General features: G+C 46.6%; 1 pseudogene; it reads left to right on the forward strand.

Moving 5' to 3' along the window:
• LOC128341670 (zinc finger protein 420-like) overlaps positions 1–20,883 on the forward strand; it is a 44,056-nt pseudogene that overhangs the window by 16,617 nt on the left and 6,556 nt on the right.

Raw genomic sequence — 20,883 nt, forward strand, 5'->3', positions numbered from 1 at the left:
AAATGTTTCATATATACAAACATAATGAGGGGTTTTTAATGGTCTGTTTGATTATATTTGCTGGGGTTCACCCGATAAAAACCAGAGTCACACCAAACAAGGCTACCTCTGTCAACCCAGGGAGGGAGGGAGGCAGTAAGGCACCAGGTGTGCAAATATGAAGTACAGACATGGCAAATTGAGAGATTTCCGAGCGGGGTACACAGTGAACAAGATGAAATCCTGATTGTGACCCCCACCCACCCATTCACCCATTGATCCTGTGTTGTGGCTGGCTTGAGACTCTGCCTGCCACATCCACCCATGTATTGGTAACGCAGAACTGTCTGGCTTTTTCCTTCCAACCTCAAAAAACCACATTAAGTGGGGATTGATCAGTGATTGGATGATCAATTTCCATCCCAGGCTCTGACCAATTTTCTCTCTTTATTCCAGCAGACAACGGTGGGGAGAGGAATACGGAGAGAATTTGCAATGGAGGATTGTTGGTTGATGTCAGTAGTAAAAATAAAGGGAAACAGAGAATGAACACTGAAGCAAAACAGAAGAACAGGAATGGATGTTCTGTTTCTCATCATGGAGAAATCCATGACACAAATTTTCAACCTTGGTGGGAAATGCACAAAGGAGAGAAACCATGTAAATGCTTGAAGTGTAGAAAGAGTTTCAGTGAGAGCAGAACACTTACTATACATCATAGAACCCATACTAGAAAGAAACAGTATAAATGCTTGGAGTATTGGAAGAGCTTCATTTGGAGCAAAAAACATACTAGCCATCAAAGGACCCAAACTGGAAAGAAAACATATACCTATTTAGAGTGTCGAAAGAGTTTCAGCCAAAGTGGAAACCTCACTTCCCATCAGAGAACCCATACAAGGGAGAAAACATATAAATGCTTGGAGTGTGGAAAGAGCTTCAGTATGAGCAGACATCTTAGTAGGCATCAAAGAACCCATACTGGAGAGAAGCCATATAAATGCTTGGAGTGTGGAAAGAGCTTCAATGTGAGCGGAAATCTTACTAGCCATCAAAGAAACCATACTGGAGAGAAGCCATATAAATGCTTGGAGTGTGGAAAGAGCTTCAGAAGGAGTGACCATCTTACTAGCCATCAAAGAACCCATACTGGAGAGAAACCATTTAAATGCTTGGAGTGTGGAAAGAGCTTCAGTGAGATCGGAAATCTTACTATCCATCAAAGAACCCATACTGGAGAGAAGCCATATAAATGCTTGGAGTGTGGAAAGAGATTCAGTGAGAGCGCAAGTCTTACTAGGCATCAAAGAACCCATACTGGAGAGAAACCATATAAATGCTTGGAGTGTGGAAAGAGCTTCAGTGAGAGCGGAAGTCTTACTTGCCATCAAAGAACCCATACTGGAGAGAAACCATACAAATGCTTGGAGTGTGGAAAGAGCTTCAGTCAGAGCAGACATCTTACTAGCCATCAAAGAACCCATACTGGAGAGAAACCATATAAATGCTTGGAGTGTGGAAAGAGCTTCAGTGAGAGCGGAAGTCTTACTAGCCATCAAAGAACCCATACTGGAGAGAAACCATATAAATGCTTGGAGTGTGGAAAGAGCTTCAGTCAGAGCGGACATCTTACTAGGCATCAAAGAACCCATACTGGAGAGAAGCCATATAAATGTTTGGTGTGTGGAAAGGGCTTCAGTGAGAGTGGAAGTCTTACTAGCCATAAAAGAACCCATACTGGAGAGAAGCCATATAAATGCTTGGAGTGTGGAAAGAGCTTCAGTAAGAGCGGGCATCTTACTAGGCATCAAAGGACCCATACTGGAGAGAAACCATGTAAATGCTTGGAGTGTGGATAGAGCTTCAATGAGAGTGGACATCTTACTAGCCATCAAAGAACCTATACTGAAGAGAAACCATATACATGTTTGGACTGTGGAATGAGCTTCATTAAGAGCGGACATCTTACTAGCCATCAAAGAACCGATACTGGAGAGTAGCCATATAAATGCTTGGAGTGTGGAAAGAGCTTAACTCAGAGCGGAATACTTATTAACCATCAGGATGCTTGAGGTACAACTGTTGAATAGGGATTATTCTTGGCATATTAAGAGAGCCAGACAACGTGCAGACAGTATCACAGTATCTAGAGAAGACATTTATTTCAGATTAAAGAAAAGTCTACAGAACGCAGGACCACATGGGGACTGAATTATTCTTCATTAAGTATTAAAATTTAAATAGTGCTTCTCAAATATTGGCCATTGGTTAACATTATTCCAGGTTGTGAGGAACCACCATTGATTAGCTTTAGAAAAAGTAAGTTTCTTTAATTATTTGATTCACTCTGATATGCCACAGGATAAGTCCGCTATGTCAAGGGCCATTTTAAATGTGGTGCCTGCGCAGCGTGTAAACTTTCGTTGCCCACAGGGGCGTAGCTATAATTGGGTGAACAGGTTCAAAGAACCCGAGCCGTGCCCAATCAGGAGCCACCATTCATGGCCCTGACACGCCCCCCGCGTCTGACATCAGGCAGCTCCTGATTGGGCACGGCTCGGGTTCTTTGAATCCGTTCGCCCAATTATAGCTACACCTCTGTGGGCAACGAAAATTTACACGCAACAGGAAAAACAAAAAAGGAACCGTGCAAAATGTAGAGACAGAGGGACCATGAAAAAGTTGCCAATAATTGCAAAAACACAAATTGTGCTACATCTAAAGATCTATGTGGAGGAGATAAACAAAACACATATATCCGTTTTGTCTATAACTGAAGATGCTATATTAATAGTTTAGAATGAATAGATAACAATAACAATTATCTTGCAGACAGTATCTGCACATACATGTGACAAAGATGTTACATCTCAATAAATTGGACAAAAGTCACTGTTAAAGGTAAATACCAATTCAAACCCAAACATATGTATTAGAAAAAACAGCATGAATATATGAAAAAATGTTGTTCTTATCCATATTGAGAATGAGTCTATATCAAAAATGAATGAATAAAAGTCTTGCAATGGTAGAAAATCCTTAAATGAATAACAATGACAATGATCTTGCAGGTAGTATCTGCACATGCATATGTACAGAATATAGCATCTCAGTGAATTGGACAGAAACATCTTCTGTGTATAGGAGTAAAGTCTTGCCAAGATGAGAAGAGTCCTTATAGGCTAGCCCAGGATTCTTGAGCCCATTTCGGATAGTCCTTCCTCAGAGAATTGAAATATTCTGTAAAAATAAAACAAGTGCTAACAAATCTCCTGACCAACAACTTACATAGATAACCATAATAATATGAATAACATCCTCCCCCTTATGCACAAACCGATACATACAACTTTTCCTCCTCCCTGAGTTCAACAGCAATAACTCAACAACCAAATCTTTATGGAGACAGCCTTTCCTCCTATACCTTGTTGAGAGGGGAAAGGCTTACTAACTATCAAACCCCAAGGGCTTGAAGATATATGGCCCAGCACCAATGAAGATGCTTCATACCAGGTGAGGCCACCTCCAATTAGATCTACAAGAAAATGAGTGTGAGCATTTAAGCACCAGCTGTACAATATCACCACATTCATAAGGAATGCAGCTTTATCTTGCTTTTAGAATTGTTGACATGTCATGCTGCTAAGGCTGCTTAAGCAGTCTATTGATAAAAAATGCAGATTGTTTTGCTTTTCAAATTGTTGACATGTCATTCTGCTAAAGCTGCATAAACTTTTTACCATATAAGATATGGAAACCACTATCTACAATAGCAAGTCTGAAGTAAATTCCTTCAAATACTGTCAAATACATTGACACATTTAATGCAAACACCTTTTTCCTAATTATAAACCCAAAAACTCCTATATACAGATGGTAAATCTCAACCAAATTCCTATCAATAAAGCTGATGTGTACATCCGACCTTCAACAGTTAGTTAAATAAATAATATAACAAAATGAAAGAATTACAAAAACACTGACATGTCACATGCCAAATTAAGCCCAAACGGGATAATTGTATTCAACCTGTATATAAAATTGGTGGTAACGAACACCCCAGAATATCTTTAACAATACGCCATTCCTGGCGAATAATATTTTTTATCTTGAAACTCAGAGGTGTAAAGTCTGAGGACCATATAAACGGGTTTTTTTAAATTATTATGAGGTCTCTCTTCCAACAGTTGTCCTCTCCTTTTTCTGTGCGCTTTCTTTTTGGCTGCAGCAACCACTTGTCTCGGATAGCCTCTGTCTAATAGATGTTCCGTAAGCATTTCTGCCTCTTTTTCAAAATCAGAGCTATAAGTGGCATTTCTCTTTAAACGTAAGAATTGACCATACGGAGGTCCTTTGCGCAAATGGTCAGGGTGCCAAGAATCGTAGTGGAGCAACATGTTCTTATCTGTTGGTTTACGAAAAAGTTGGGGGGAAATGGACCTGTCATGTCCTATACCGCTGTAGGTGTCCAAAAATGCTATTCTGCTTCTGCAAGATTGCAGGCAAGAATCTTTCTCAGCCCTAGTATCTTGGTTCAATAAAAAAAAATCTTGTCTTATTAAAACAAAAATCTTGTCCTATCTTGGAGATTCTGGGGAGGGAGGGAACTTGGAACCTAGATGCTCTTCCCAGAGTGGCTCCATCCCCTGAGGGGAATATCTTACAGAGATCACACTTCTAGTCTCCCATTCATCTGCAACCAGGGTGGACCCTGCTTAGCTAAGTGGACAAGTCATGCTTGCTACCACAAGACCAGCTCTCCTCCTGGGATTCCTCATACCCCAAGGTCATGAGGACAGAAGGTGCAGACAGAGAATGCAGCTGGAGCTGTGTCTCCATCAGTGCTATGCGGCCAGGGCTGCCTATCAAGAGGTGCTGCAGCCCCAGCAGGGTCCCTAACCTGCCACAGGGCTGGCTGTCATATCAGCAAGCAATGCCAACAATAACAAGATAAGCCACAGCATTCTGCTGTACACCCCAAAGGATGGGTGGGCAACCTTGGCTGGCCAATGTTTGGTCACATGCCTGTGTTTGGTCACATGCCCTGCAGAGTTTTCTGCCACTTATGCAAAGCCATGTACTGCAACTCTCCCGCATACCAGAAGGCTGCTGGACTTGGCAGGTCAGGAGAGGACTCTTAGGCACAATCATGTTACTCACCCAGCCTACCACCTCCTGCCAGAGAGACCAGGGTGTTGATAGGGTAATCTGCACTCTTCTGGACGGAAAATCGTCCAGAGGAATCCATAAGCCTTGGGTGTGCTGACGTAACTGGTCCCCCACCTTTGCAGAGAAGTGCTGGGTCCACCCTCAATCCAGTCTTCACCAGATAGATATTCATCCATGCCAATCTCCTTAGTGGATGGAGCCGCTCTGGGAAGAGCATCTAGGTTCCAAGTTCCCTCCCTGGCACCTCCAATATAGGGCTGGGAGAGACTCCTGCCTGCAACCTTGGAGAAGCTGATGCCAGTCTGTGTAGACAATGCTGAGCTAGATGGACCAATGGTCTGACTCAGTATATGGAACCTTCCTGTGTTCTGTGTAATAGTTAGGTAATATACCTTAGCAACAAGTTTCCCAGCGGGGATTCGAGCCAGCAACCTCTTGCTCCCTAGGGGTTACTTCCCCACTGCGGCCAAAAAAACCCTGTCAGAACAGCCTATGGACAGGTGAATAGAGGAGAACTGGTCTTGTAGTAGCAAGCATGACTTGTCCCCATAGCTAAGCAGGGTCTGCCCTGGTTGCATCTGAATGGGAGACTTGATGTGTGAGCACTGCAAGATATTCCCCTCAGGTGATGAAGCCACTCTGGGAAGAGCAAAAGGTTTCAAGTTCCCTCCCTGGATTCTCCAAGATAGGGCTGAGAGAGATTCCTGCCTGAAATCCTGGAGAAGCCGCTGCCAGTCTGTGAAGACAATACTAAGCTAGATAGACCAATGGTCTGACTCAGTATATGGCAGCTTCCTATGTTCCTATGAACCCAGCCCCTGGACCACAAAACACTTGTTAGTGGTTCTGGTCCAGGCTTCCAGAAAGGATGGAGTATAGCTAGAAACACTGCCTCTTTTTAGTGGGACTAGATGGGCCTTCGAATTGATCCGGAAGGCATGGCCTTGTGTTCTTGAGCAGGTCCTCGTGTTCCAGAGATGTGTCCTCTAGATGTTGCTGAACTACAACTCCCGTTGTTCCCACACAATAAATTGTGGCTGGGGATTCTGGGAGTTGTAGTTTAGCAGGAGCTGGAGGACCACAGGTGGAGAATCCCTGCTCTAGACTTTGGACCACTGTTCCCTCTAAGAGGGATTCCCAGATGTTGTTGACTACAGCTCCCAGAATCCCCAGCTGCAGTGGCTTTTGCTTGGGGATTATGGGAGTTGTAGTCAACAACGTCTGGGAATCCCTCTTCGAGGGAACACTGCTTTGGACAGCTAGTTCGTGTAGCAGCTTTGTGCTTATGCAACATCCCTCTGCAGGGGCTTCGTCAGGATGTCATCCTGTGTGCCTTACTATGTGTTAGGAGAGATTTATGCACCAAAAGTTCTGTAATTACTGGTCCAAGATTATTTTATTCATTCATTGTTCTATTTCTATACCGCTTTTCATTAAAATAATCCCCAAATGGTTTGCAATATAATTAAAACAATGCACCATTACAATACAAATTAAAAGTACAACTATTTTCTATGTTGTACAAATATAAAAAAGTACAAATCGATTTTAAACTCTTTAATTTGTTTTTATCCGACTGTTTTTATTGTATTTTGAAAATTTTTAACTGCTTTTACTGTTTTAAACTCTTTACCCCGCTTAGAGATCATTTTTATCAGTTGGTATAAAAATGTAATTAACTAAATATTAATTATAAAAATAATATATCTCTATTTGAAAGTTTTAAAACTTCAAATATATCAAAGCCTGGGTTGTCTGCACACTGCCCATGATCTTGTCCACACCCTCAGGCTGCACCGACTGAAAAGAATCCAACACGATAGAGCCAGATGTTACCCAAGGCATGTCTACCGGAACTGCCAAAATCCTGGATTTCAAATTGGCACAGATGCGAGTGACTTTATCTGCAAAGTAGTGATAAATGATAGATAGATAGATAGATAGATAGATAGATAGATAAAGTGGCGTGCAGATCTCGGCCATGGGATGTGGTGATGGCCACTAGCTTGGATGGCTCTAAAAGGGGCTTAGACAAAATCATGGAGGGACAGTGGCTACTAGTCTAGTGGCTATAGGTCACCTCCAGCTGCTGAGGCACAATGCCTCTCAATACCAGTTGCAGGGGAGTGACAGAAAGAGAGAGCCATCTGATGGGCCACTGTGTGAAACAGGATGCTGGACCTGATAGGCCTGGGGCCTGATCCAGCAGGGCTGTTCCTCTGTTCATGCAAACTGATCACAGCAGGCTCTAGACAGTTCTTCCCCCATTACATGGGGGGATGTGTGAAGCCATCACTTTGCTGCACGAAAAGCCTCCGCTGGTTGATTACCAATCAACCAGCTTGCATAAACTCGGTTCTGTTTTCCTTCAGCTTTAGTTCAGTGCCTGTGTTTCTACTTTCTTAATGTATATACAGTTTAAGGAAAACTAATTTGTTTGTTGTTCTGCGATTCATTTGTGTTTTTAAGTGACACACAATAAACTTGATCAGATGATTGTCCAGTACAGACATCTGGCAGCCAGATTAGTCTCTGGGGTAACCCGGAGGGACCATATTATGCCTGTCTTAAAACAGCTGCACTGGCTGCCGATATGTTTCCGGGCGAAATATAAAGTGCTGGTTATTACCTTTAAAACGCTGAACGGCTTGGGCTACTTGGCTACCTTAGAGAGCACCTTCTTGGGTATGATCCCCATTGCTCGTTGAGGTCATCTGGAGAGATCCGTCTCTAGTTGCCACCTGTACGTCTGGTGGCAACTCAGTACTGGGCCTTTTCTGTAGCTGCTCCTGGCCTATGGAATGCACTCCCGGCAGATATCCACAGTTTAGGCTCGCTGTCGACCTTTAAGAGAGCCCTAAAAACCTATTTGTTTGGCCTGGCCTTCCAAGGCTTGTAAAGTGTTGTTGTTTTTAAAAGTATTTTAATTGTTTTTAAGTAGTTTTAATCATTGTCAAATTGTTTTTATATTGTTTTTGATTACTAATGACAATGGTAACACTTCCAAACTGTACACCACATTCACAACTCTTATCCATGAGACAAACTAACCATATGTATTAATATAGCAAAACTCAAAGAACTACAGTATTGTGAAAATATCCATTATTATTTGAATGTACAAAGTGACATAACTTCAAAAGATTGTGATATATGGATCACATCAATCATAGCTAAATAAGCACAAAAAGCACAATTAGTGCCAATGGTACAGAATAGACGTGAGTCCTTAAAATCCAGATGATCAAGTGGTGTAGAAAAATCTTGTTGCTTGTAGAAAAAAATGCAGGAATTCTAAATGCAGAAGTCTGAGCTGTAAATTCTGATCAGCAGATCTGTGCAGGAGTATCTGTCTGAAACAAAAACTGATGGGCTAACCCGGGAAATTATCCAGCCCATTTCGAACATTCTTCATCAGAGCCCCAAAGCTTCTGTGAATACAAAGCAAGCACAAGCCAGTCTTGCAGCTAATTGCGTTATCTGAAGAACATAGTGATAACACCCACAGCCTCCCCTCTATATATCCATTATTACATACCAATTCCTTCCAAGAATGTTTTTTGGAGTTAACTTTATCCTCCTACATCTCACTGAAGGAACAAATCGTTCAATGACTGATCAGCTCATAGGACTCAACATTATATAGCCCGCTGATTAGAAACGTAATGATTAAGTGGGAGTGCCTCACTTTGATCTAACTGGGTAATTGGTTACATAAACAAAGCAGCTGCAACCTGTTGTTCGTGCAGTAAATCTTTCAAATTATCGGCACACTTGTACTAATGCAGTCGTCAGCAAAATACATTAATCTGCTGATAATAGTTACTCCAAAAAAACAGCTGCATGTGATAACATTTGTCAGCATTCCTAACAAAATACAATTATCAACAACGTGCAAAAACTGTAATTTCAAAGTTCATAGAGCAAAATAAAGTATACCCACTTTTGTGGAATAATGTGTAACACTCACAATCTGCACGTTGTTTCACCAATCACTAACATACCAGCCATCAAAAACATGCACAAGCATAGCTACTATTACCACAAAACCCATGAACCAAAATGAGGTATGCCAATTTGTAACAACATAGCTTTGAGTCACTAAAGGCTGTATTAATCAATCAGATGTATAACATAAAAATATTATCACAAAGCCCATAGGATAATATATACTATTTTCATCCTGCAAAATATTGGCAATTAAGCTCAAGTTACCAGTTTTATTAGGGAAGTGTTATCAAAACCTATCAAGAGGAAAGTGTTTAGAGGACCAAAAGTTAAATACCAAAAACAGGGAGAATGCCTCAATCTAGCCTAAATTGGAAATCTTATAGAGATTGTAACATCACAAATGCTCATCAATCAAACATGCCTTAAAGGAACACTGCCAAATCACATGATGAATTCAAACCATAAGGAAAAACTGTATTTAGTTTGTATATGAGAAAGGATTCCATGTGTCTATGTATGCTTTTGTATGAATGACTGTATATGTGTTCCATTTAAAAGTGAACCTGGATTATAAGAAGCTGCCTTATACTGAGTCAGACTATTGGTCCATCTAGCTCAGTACTGTCTACACTGACTGGCAGCAGCTTCTCCAAAGTTGAAGGCAAGAGTCTCTCTCAGTCCTCTCTTGGAGATGCCAAGGAGGGAACGTGGAAACTTCTGCATGCAAGCATGCAGATGCTCTTTCCAGAATGTCCCCATCCCCTGAGGGGAATATCTGACAGTGCTCATATGTGTAGTCTCCCATTCAACTGCAAACCAGGGCAGCCCCTGCTTAGCAAAGGGGTCCATTCAGGCTTGCTACTACAAAACTTCCCTCCACAGTGGACGCCTGGCCCTTTGTGGCTCTCCCTTTTAAACACTAATGTGGCTGCAGCATATCCGCGTTAAGTACATGCTGGTATCAGCTAGACCCCCCTGGCTGGTTGCTCGTCCCAGGCATCTTTTTCACTCTTGCTTGGAAAGAGAGCTTGCTGGAAGGAGGAGGGGCTCCCATCATCTCTCTCACCCTTTCCCAGGAGGAGGGGGCGGCGGCAGCAATAATAATGGGGCTGGCCTGGAAGAGCAACCTAGGGAAACAAAAGTTCTTTGCCGTGCAATGCTTTCAATGTTTCTAGCTTGCCTGCCTCTGCTCAAATGATAGGAAATGGTATAGGGTTTCCCACCCTGAGCTACCTCTTCCCCCTTGCAACTGGTCCCTCTTCCCTGATTTGCATGCTTTGCCTCGAGGGGCACCCCAGGGGCAGGTCACGTGAGATGACCCCACGCCCACCAGCTTCCTCGCTGTATTCCTTCTCTCTCTCCACCCCCGCCCCCGCCCCGATCTCCAGCCTTTTGCTTCTGCTCGGCTCCTGCCCCGCCTCGGCCCCCCCCCGCTTTCAGTGGCTGGCGGGTGGACCCGTGGCCGGCGTCGCAGGTGCGTGCATGCTCGAGCAGGAGGGAGGAGGTATCCTGCTACGCACACCACTTTCCCCGAAAACAGGGAGATGTGGGCGTAGTAGTACCATCTACCTGGGTGTCTGGATGTCCTGTGCTTGGCACAGCACCGGCCAGATCCGGTGCAAGGTCTACTACGACTCGGTGCTGAGACTCCAACGTGAGGCGCCACTGGGGGGGGGATGGAGGAGGCAGGAAAGGAGAACTGGTGTCCCCCCCCCGCCCTGGGGGGCTCAGGGGAAAGCGGGCAGGGCAGCAGGGGGAAGAGGCAGCAAGGCGGCGCTTTGCAGAGGAGTTGGGGGCCCCCTGAGGCCGCTTGGGAGAGGAGAACGTTGGGCCAGGAGGCGGGAGGGAGCTTGATTGGTCCTGGGTGTGTGTGTGTGGGGGGGGGAAGACGCTGGAAGACGCTGAGCATGGAGAGAGGTGGGTCTGGGGGGGTCTCTCCAGCGTGCTTGAGGGAGGGTGGGAGTGGGGCTGGCGGGGAGGCAGCTGGGGGCTAGTGTTGCCCAGCCCAGTGGACACCCGCAAGCCTGCAAGGGGGATGATTTCCGTCTCTAGCGACAGAGAGGAAGATGCTGAAAGGCACCATCTCAGACTGCACAAGAGGAGGAGGCGGCTGCAGTGGCAAATCCCTCCTGCAATCTACCAAAGAAAACCAAATGGCTCTGTGGTCGCCACAGGAGTTGAAATCAACTTGACGGCACACTTTACCTTTACCTTGCACAGAGCAAAGGTTTAGGGTAACAATAAGATGCTGTCCTGGTTCAGGTGATTGATCTTTGGAGGCCATTCTTGCTCATTTCAAATTTGCATTCCTCTGACAAAGTATGTAAAATTTTATGCTCGTGTTTGTGTTTTTAAAACTTTTTAAAGCCTTAAAACGCTATTGCAAATATGGCTGCAGCAGGCTTGATGGTCAAGAATATAAAAGCACAACAACCCCCTGAAAGCTGAGAGTATTGCAATGCCCATCAACTGTCTTCCGTCTCTAGGAGTGTAGCCCTTATCCGAAATCACATGGAGCATTTGTGCCCCCAGACGGGACCAACCAGCCCAGCTGCCTCATATTCCCTTGGGTCAAAGAAACAACAAAGATATTGAAGGGAGCAGCAAGAACTCCGAGCAGCTGCTTCTTACCTTCAATGACTGCCTTAGGTAGCCCAAAAACCCTGTCAGAACAGCTTATGGTCTGGTGAAGGCCACCCCTAGACTACTAAAACACTTGTAACTGGTTCTGGTCCCAGTTTCCAGAAGGGGTGGAGCATTGTTGGAAGACTGCCTCTTTTGAGTGGGAGGAGGCTTCTTCTCGTGTTGGCGGGGTGGTGTTTCTTTAAGAAACTTTCTTACAAGATGTGTCCGCGAGGGTGTAGTAATTTGGAGGAGGCCCTTGTGATCAAGGTTGGAGACACAGCTCCAGTTGCCTTGTCTCTCTGCACCTTCTGCCCTACGGACCACTAGGGGTATGAGGAGTCGAGAGAGTGAGGAAGGGTCTTACTCTCTATCCCCCCTCTCCTTGCCTCTCCCTCTGCTCTGGCCACCTCTGATTGCTGGGGATGAGGGCAGGCGCGTAACAACAATAGGGCAAGGGGAGACAGTTGTCTGGGGGCCCCACTGTCTGGGGGCCCCACTGCCTGGAGGGGCCCCCCAGAGGCACCTCACATGACTCCCCATTGCCCCCTGCCCAGCCCCAAGGCTCCTCAGCCACTTGCCCTGTTCGCCATCTCTCCAGCTTGTTCTCCTGGCCGGCAATCGAGCAGCAGACACGCTGCAAAGAGCTCCTTTTCTCCTGCCTCTCAGCTGATCGGCGGGTGGGTGGGGCTTCCATGGAGGCCTCCGTGTAGGCCGCAGTGAAGCCTGAACTCCAGTAGGGCCCAAGCCAGCCAGGAAGGAGGAGGCAGCCAGAGAGGCCTCCACTGTTCTCTGCAGCAGAAGACCCCCTGCTGCTAGGTAGAGTGTGAACTCCTTTTTGTGGTTACCTTCCCCACCCACCCCACCGGGATATATAGGGATCTGCTTGCCATAGGGCTTTGATATGGGGGGGGGGAGGGACTGAGAAGTCTCTGAATATTTATTTTTAAACAGCTTGGAAAATTTGCTGGCTTTAAAAAAGCTATGTAAAAAGTCCTATAAGTGGCTTGTTTCATGGCAGAAAATTACAAAAACTTCTGGAAGAAACAGTATTATATTTATTTTATTCATTCATTTATAAATGCACTTATGTTCAAGTTGTTTTGCAACCCAGAAGGTCTGAGTGAGAACTGTGAAGCATGTCTTCTGCTTTTATTTTATTTTATTTTTCTTGTGTGTGAACTGCTCCCCAATAACTTGCAGGGACTTCAGGGTAAATCTGGCCAACATGTGAATGCAGCACCTCCATTCCAGAGGAGATGTGTGTTAAAGGGCTTTAAAAGCCTCCTGTGAAAAATCTCCTGGAATCAAACTTGACTGAATTTGTTCAGAATTCTGAGAAAACAAACATAGGCTCACCCTGCATGGTTGAAAGTCTTCTTGGCTAATCTGCAGCGAGGGGCCCATTTTAATCATTCATCTTTCTAGTGTGTTCTAGGCATTAAAAGTAAAACAAATGTATAGTACTCAATGTATATCACTATATATTGTGACGTGTGCGTGTGTGTATTCAGTGAAATGTATTTCTAGGCAGCATACTTATTTTGGAATATCAGACTTAAATCCTTGGGTGCCTGGGGTGTGCGGAGGCCCTGGACTTTGAGTGGGGGGGGCCCATTTTAAAATCTTGTCTCTGGGCCCACTCCAACCTTGCTACTCCCCTGGATGAGGGTCTCTCGCTTCCTCCTGCTCTTTGCTCCGCTGCATTCTCCATGAGACATGTCGCTTCTCTCACTCCCTCTCTCCTCTGCACTATGAGGACCGGCTTTCCTACCAAGGTATGTGATTTCCCCAAGAAACCTGACTTGCTTTTGAAGATGCTGTTTACTGGGCTTGCTCTTCTCACACACATTTGCTCTGCTATAATTGGGGTGAGCTGTTATGGCCAGCACTCGCCTTTTGGTGGGTATCCGGACTGAGATTGGGAAAAGAGCCATTTTGAACGTAGGGAAGGCCAGCACGGAAATGCTTGACTAACATGCAGAAGGTTGCTGGTTTGAATTCCCGCTGCTATGGTTGAGTATTCCTATACGGACTGCTTGGAACCAGAACCAGAAGTGTTTCGTATTTTGGATTTTTCCAGATTTTGGAATATTTGCATAATGAGATATCTTGGGCATGGGATCCAAGTCTAAACACAAAAGGCTACTCTGTCTGTGTGTGTGTGTGTATGGTTTTATTTAAAGTATTTAGATAAACATAAACACTTCCTTTTTTTATTATCACTGTTATCCATAGGGGTATCAGCAAGCCTTTTTGACATTTTCAGCATTACCCTGCACTGTACCTTTACAAAACAGAGCAGGCACCAACAGATCGCCAAAACGGATGCCAACAGAGCAATTGCCAAACTGAGCATGCACTCTTTGCTCTCTCTTGCAAGGCAGGGATGGAGCAGCCCCCTTTGCTGCCTCCTTTGCTGCCCCCTGCAAGGAGAAGGCCAGTTTAAGGGTTAACCTGAGGGAGTCCAGGTTCCTAGAGAGGCGACTGGGAAGAAACATTCTGCACGGGGCGCCTTCCCTTCCGGCCCCTCCCCTGAGAAAGGAGCCTTTTTTGTCTTTTCCTTCCTGCGGGAGCTTTAGTCCCCCTTGAAGAAGAGAACTGGATGGTTGCCAATGCAGGTGGGGTGCGTGGGGATCCCAGAGCCGGGGAGGGATGGGTGGGTGGGAGGCAATGGAAGGGAGGAAAGCAGGCAGTGGGCTTGGGACGATGGAACCCCTCGTAGAAATGTCCTGGGTGGGCAATGAGGGGGGTGAGATGAGTGCAGCCTTCTGAAATAAGTAGGTTCTGACTGCATGTTTTAAAGCAACAAAATTGGGAATCTGCGAGCAAGTGAGCTGTGGCGTTTTGGGTTTTTTTGTTCTTGTTACGGCATGGTGTCCGCATTCTGGGGCATTACGGATTTCGGATGTCCAGATGAGGGATACTCAATGTGTACTATATTGGGCAGGATGCTGAAAGGCAACATCTCAGACTGTGCGGGAGGAGGCAATGGTAAACCCCTCCTGTATACTACCAAAGGAAACCACAGGGCTCTGTGGGTGCCAGGAACAGGAACATTTTTTTCAGTTCACAGAACTAGGAGTTAGTTCTGTGACATTTTTGTTTGAGTTTTCCTGTCTGTCCTTTCCCTCTCAAACCTTAAGCCCCTGTTCTGACTATTTGTCAATCAAGTCATTCCAAATGTTGGTGCTTGAGTGCTCTGAGGAGCGATTTCTTCCCCCCAGGCCTGCCATCTGCATGTTCTTCTCAGGGCAGCCAAGGGGGGGGGAGACGGGAGGAGGCGGATTCCCAAGGGGTGATCCAAGTCACCCTCCTTGTGCCCTCCTGGAAAGGGGAGAGCTTCGAGGATGTGGTGGCTGGAAATGGGACAGGAGGGTGTGGCTTTAAGGAGCTGAGGTTTGCACTCTGCTCCCCAGGAGGCTCCACTGTGTGGGGAAGCCCAGAGGAGGAGGAGGAAGTGGGGTGGGGAGTTATCAGGAACAGTCCAAAGGGAAGGATCCTGCATTGAAGGCTTTCTTCTGTGGCCCTCATAGGGAGACCACCTGCCTCCCCCACTCTGCCTTTTGCCTCTTTTTCATAAAGGGAGAAGATCCATGAGGCGGAATCTGGGAGTCAAACACTTTCATCCCTCAACAAGGAAATCCTTTGATTTTTAATATTGTTGGAGGCTGCCTTGGAGCACGAATGAAAGATGGGAAAGGAAGACCCAGCTAGCTGCGAAGCAGGAGAAGGCCTTGAGGCCAGACAAGTGGGGAGCACTGGGGAATTCTGGGAAAGGGCCAAGCAGAAGATGCTGGTTGAGGACATCAGGAGCTCAGAGGCCCAGCACCTGGGCTTGAGGCAGTTCTGCTACCAGCAGGCCGAGGGGCCGCGAGAGGTTTGCAGCCGGCTCCACAGCCTTTGCCATCAGTGGCTGAAGCCAGGGAGACTCACAAAAGCTCAGATTGGGGACCTGGTGACCCTGGAACAGTTCTTGAGCATCCTGCCTCCAGAGATGGAGAGCTGGGTCAGAGAGTGTGGAGCAGAGACCATTTCCCAGGCAGTGGCCCTGGCAGAAGGTTTCCTCCTGAGTCAGTCCCTGGCATCTCCATGTAGGACTGGGATAACCTCCGTCTGTCTCAGGTGCAAGGACTGTTGTCGGAAGCGGCTCCTGACTAGGGGTGGGTCCGGACCAGTCTGGAGGCCATTGTAAAGGCCTCCAGACCAGTTCGGACCTGGCCGGTCCGGTCTGGGTGGAGGGGGACCCTTTAAGGTTTACTTACCCCTCCCGCCACTTTGTCCCCTCCAGCGGCCGTAGTTATTGTAGAAATGAGGGTGGCAGGATACCTCCCCGCCGCCCCTTCTTGCTCCACAATTCAAAAGGCTGCAACAAGCCTTCTGCGCACGCAGCGTGGCGCGCAAGCTTCACGTCAACCTGACGCAATGGGTAGACCGGGCCTCCGACCGGCCTCGTCCCGGCGGGTAGAGTCTACCCGTCGCGTCGGATCGATGTGAAGCTCGTGCGTTGAATTGCGGAGCAAGAAGGGGCGGCGGGGAGGTATCCTGCCGCCCCAATTTCTACAATAACTACGGGCGCTGGAGGGGGCAAAGCGGTGGGAGGGGTAAGTAAACCCTCCCCGCCCTTAAAGGGACCCCCTCCACAGTGCCGGACTGCAGGTGTGCGGTTCCGTGCACACCCCTACCCCTGACTTCCCTGAGGCCGAGAAGGCTCCATCAGGCACCAGGCAGAGGCCTCTGTCCAAGGAAATCCCCAGGCAGGAGGGCAACAGTGGGGCCACCTTGCTGGGTAAGGAGGTATGGGGCGGGTGCCCCCTTGTTCCCCCCCCTCTCTCTCAGATACCCCCCTGAAGGAATGAGGCCTTTACTTCCCCTTTGTGCTTTTCTAATGTTTGTATTATACATGTGATTGCTTCCTCCCTGTGTTCTGTATTAAGAAGCTGTGCAGGGGTCAACAGTTCACAGTTGCTGTTCTACCGTTTGGTCCTTAAGGGATGTTTAAATTTTGGAGGGAAGAGTGGGTTTGATTTGACTGGCTATAATTTAAAAACTGGAGGGAACTTGAGTTGATTTAGGTTGGTTTGTTTAGCAAGGTTGGAGGGGGGAAGAGAATAAAAGGAGTCTTGCCTTGCAGCAGAAAGTTAGTTAAAGCCCGAGGAAGAGTTTAAAGGCAGGAGTCTCTCCTAGTCCTATCTTCTGGCCATGATTGAACCTGGCACCTTTTGCATGAAAGCACTCAGTGCCCCACTGAGCCATGACCCCATCTCCTAAGGGGAATCTCTTACAGCAGAGAGGGCTCCCATGTGTTCATCCATCCAAATTCAAATAAAAATGAACTCTGCTTAGCGAAAAGGACAAGGACATAAGAACAGCCCTGCTGGATAAGGCCAAAGGCCCATCTAGTCCAGCATCCTGTTTCGCACAGTGGCCCACCAGATTCCGCTGGAAGACACAGGCAGGAGTTGAGGGCGTGCCCTCTCACCTGCCATTACTCCCCTGCAACTGGGACTCAGAGGCACCCTGCCCTTGAGGCTGGAGATGGCCCACAGCCCTCTGACTAGTAGCCATTGATAGACCTCTCCTCCATGAAGTCATCCAAACCCCTCTTAAAGCCATCCAGGTTTTTGGTTGTTACCACATCCTGAGGCAGAGAGTTCCACAAGTGGATCACACGTTGTGTGAAAAAGTACTTCCGTTTGTTGGTCCTAGACCTCCTGGCAATCAATTTCATGGAGTGAGCCCTGATTCTAGTGTTGTGTGAGAGGGAAAAGAATCTCTCTCTCCACTTTCTCCACACCATGCATGATTTTGTAGACCTCTATCATGTCTCCCCGCAGTCGTCTTTTTTCTAAACTAAAAAGCCCCAGGTGTTGTAGTCTTGCCTCATAGGAAAGGTGCTCTAGTCCCCTGATAATCTTGCTTGCCCTCTTCTGTACCTTCTCCAGTTCAATAATGTCCTTTTAAAGATGTGGTGACCAGAATTGTACGCAGTACTCCAAGTGTGGTCGAACCATAGTTTTGTATAAGGGCATTATAAAGTTAGCCATTTTATTCACAACCCCCTTTCTAATGATCCCTAGCATGGAATTGGCCTTTTTCACAGCTGCCGCACATTGAGTCGACACTTTCAACGAGCTGTCAACCACAACCCCAAGATCCCTCTCCTGGTCCGTCACCGACAGCTCGGATCCCATCAGCATATACTTGAAGTTGAGGTTTTTCGTCCCAATGTGCATCACTTTACACTTGCTAACATTGAACTGCATTTGCCATTTTGTCGCCCACTCCCCCAGTTTGGAGAGATCCTTTTGGAGCTGCTCACAATCCGTTTGGGATTTCACTACCCGGAAGAGTTTGGTATCATCTGCAAATTTGGCCACCTCGCTGCTTACCCCTGCTTCTAGATCATTGATGAATAAATTAAAAAGAACTGGTCCCAGTACAGATCACTGGGGGACCCCACTTCTTACTTCCCTCCATTGTGAAAACTCCATTTATACCTACCCTCTGTTTCCTGTCTTTCAACCAGTTAGCAATCCACACATGTACTTGTCCCTTTATCCCATGACAGCTAAGTTTCCTCAGGAGTCTTTGATGAGGAACTTTGTCAAAAACTTTTTGGAAGTCAAGGTAGACTATGTCAACTGGATCACCTTGATCCACACACTTGTTGACACTCTCAAAGAAGTCCAAAAGTTTGGTGAGGCAAGATTTACCTTTGCGGAAGCCATGCTGGCTCACTCCCAGTAGGGCCTGTTCTTCTAGGTGCTTTACAATTTTATTCCTGAGGATGCTTTCCATCAATTTGCCTGGAACGGACGTTAGGCTAACCGGCCTGTAATTTCCCGGATCACCCCTGGATCCCTTTTTGAAAATCGGTGTTACATTTGCTACTCTCCAGTCCTCTGGTACAGAGCCCGATTTCAGGGATAAGTTGAAAATTTTAGCAAGGAGGTCGGCAATTTGACATTTGAGTTCTTTGAGGACTCTTGGATGGATGCCATCCGGCCCTGGTGATTTGTTAGCTTTCAGTTTTTCCAGACAGTTTAGAACATCATCCCTTGTCACTTCTATCTGACTCAGCTCTCTAGCCTCCATCCCTAAACAGCTTGGTTCAGGAACAGGTATATGCTCAGTATCCTCTGCCGTGAAGACAGATGCAAAGAACTCATTCAGTTTTCTGCAACCTCCATATCCTCCTTAATAATCCCTTTCACTCCCTCATTGTCTAATGGCCCAACCGCCTCCCTGGCAGGTTTCCTGCTTCTGATGTACTTGAAGAAGTTTTTGTTATTCCCCTTGATACTTCTGGCTAAATGTTCCTCAAACTCTCTTTTTGTCTCCCTTATTGTCACCTTGCATTTCTTTTGCCAAAGTTTGTGTTCCTTTCTGTTCTTTTCCTTTGGACAGGCCTTCCAATTTCGGAAGGAAGTCTTCTTCCCTTTTATGGCTTCCTTGACGGTACCCGTTAGCCATGCTGGCATCCTCCTGGACTTAGTGGTACCTTTCCTCCTTTTGGGTATACAATCTAACTGGGCTTCTAGTATTGTGGTTTTGAGTAAACTCCATGCACTCTGGAGCGAAGTGACTCTCCTGAGTTTCCCCCTCAGCTTTTTTGTCACCATACTCCTCATTTTGGAGAAGTTTCCTCTTCTGAAATTCAAAATGTCTGTGTTAGACATCCTTGGTGATTCTCTCCCTGCATGTATGCTGAATTTGATGGCACTGTGGTCACTGTTCCCTAAAGGGTCGATGACACTGACAACACACACCAGGTCCTGGGTGTCACTCAGAATTAAATCCAAGGTTGCCTTCTCCCTGGTCGGTTCCATGACCAACTGTTCTAGGGCACAGTCATTTAGCGTATCTAGAAATTTGACCTCTTTGTCCTGACTTGAATGTGAATTTGCCCAGTCTATGTGTGGGTAGTTGAAATCACCCATAATTACAGCCCTGCCTCTCCTTGACGCCTCCCTGATTTCCTCCTGCAACTCCCAGTCACTGTTGGCATTTTTATCCGAAGGCGATAGCACGTCCCCAGTAGCACGATTCCTTTCCGACCTTGTATAGTCACCCACAGGGTTTCTGTGGAGGACTCCAGTCCACCTAGGTTTTCTAGCTTGTTAGATTCTATCCCCTCTTTAACATACAGTGCTACCCCTCCTCCAAGGCGCCCCTCCATGTCCTTTCTATAGAGTTTATACCCAGGTATAACAGTGTCCCACCAGTTCTCACTGTTCCACCATGTTTCTGTTATGCCCACTATGTCTATTTCCGCGTAAGCAACCAAGCACTCCAGCTCACCCATCTTGGCTCAGAGGCTTCTGGCATTGGCATACAAGCACCTATACGCTGAATCTCTCCCCTGATGTATGCTATTCTTTTGACTCTTTGACCTGCTGGCACAGGCTCCCGTCTGCTCTTTATGCAGTTCTGCTCCGTCCCCATCTGTTTTATTTGAATTCTTTGCAGCCTCACACTTTAATGGATGGCTTTTGCCAAACGGGATACTGCCCAGCTCCCATCGGCTGTTCCCCAAGTGTCATTTTAAAAGCTGCTCTGCAACCTTTTTGATTTTAAGCGCCAGCAGTCTGGTTCCATCTTGGTTCAAGTGCAGCCCGTCCCTTTTGTACAGGCCTTGCTTGCCCCAAAATGTGTCCCAGTGCCTAACAAATCTAAACCCCTCCTCCCGGCACCAATGTCTCATCCACGCATTGAAACCCCTCAGCTCTGCCTGTCTCACTGTACCTGCGCGTGGAACAGGTAGCATTTCTGAGAATGCTACCTTGGGGGTCCTGGACTTCAAAATGCTACCTATCAGGCTAAATTTGGCTTCCAGTACCTCCCGACTGCATTTCCCCACATCGTTGGTGCTGACGTGCACCACAACAGCTGTCTCCTCCCCAGCACTGCCTAGGAGCCTGTCTAGACGCTGCGTAATGTCCGCAACCTTTGCACCAGGCAGGCAAGGCACCGTGTGGTCAACACGCGGGTCACAAACCCATCTCTCTATCCCCCTAATGATCGAATCACCCACGTCAAAGAGGCCCCCACCCCCCAGAGGAGTATCCCCCGTGCGAGAGGATATGGGCTCATCATCCACGGAAGTGGTCCCTTCTAAAGGAGCATTTCCCTCTTCCTCAGACAGATGTCCTCCTTGCC

This window comes from Hemicordylus capensis, chromosome 2 (assembly GCF_027244095.1).
Source record: "Hemicordylus capensis ecotype Gifberg chromosome 2, rHemCap1.1.pri, whole genome shotgun sequence".
Lineage (NCBI taxonomy): Eukaryota > Metazoa > Chordata > Lepidosauria > Squamata > Cordylidae > Hemicordylus > Hemicordylus capensis.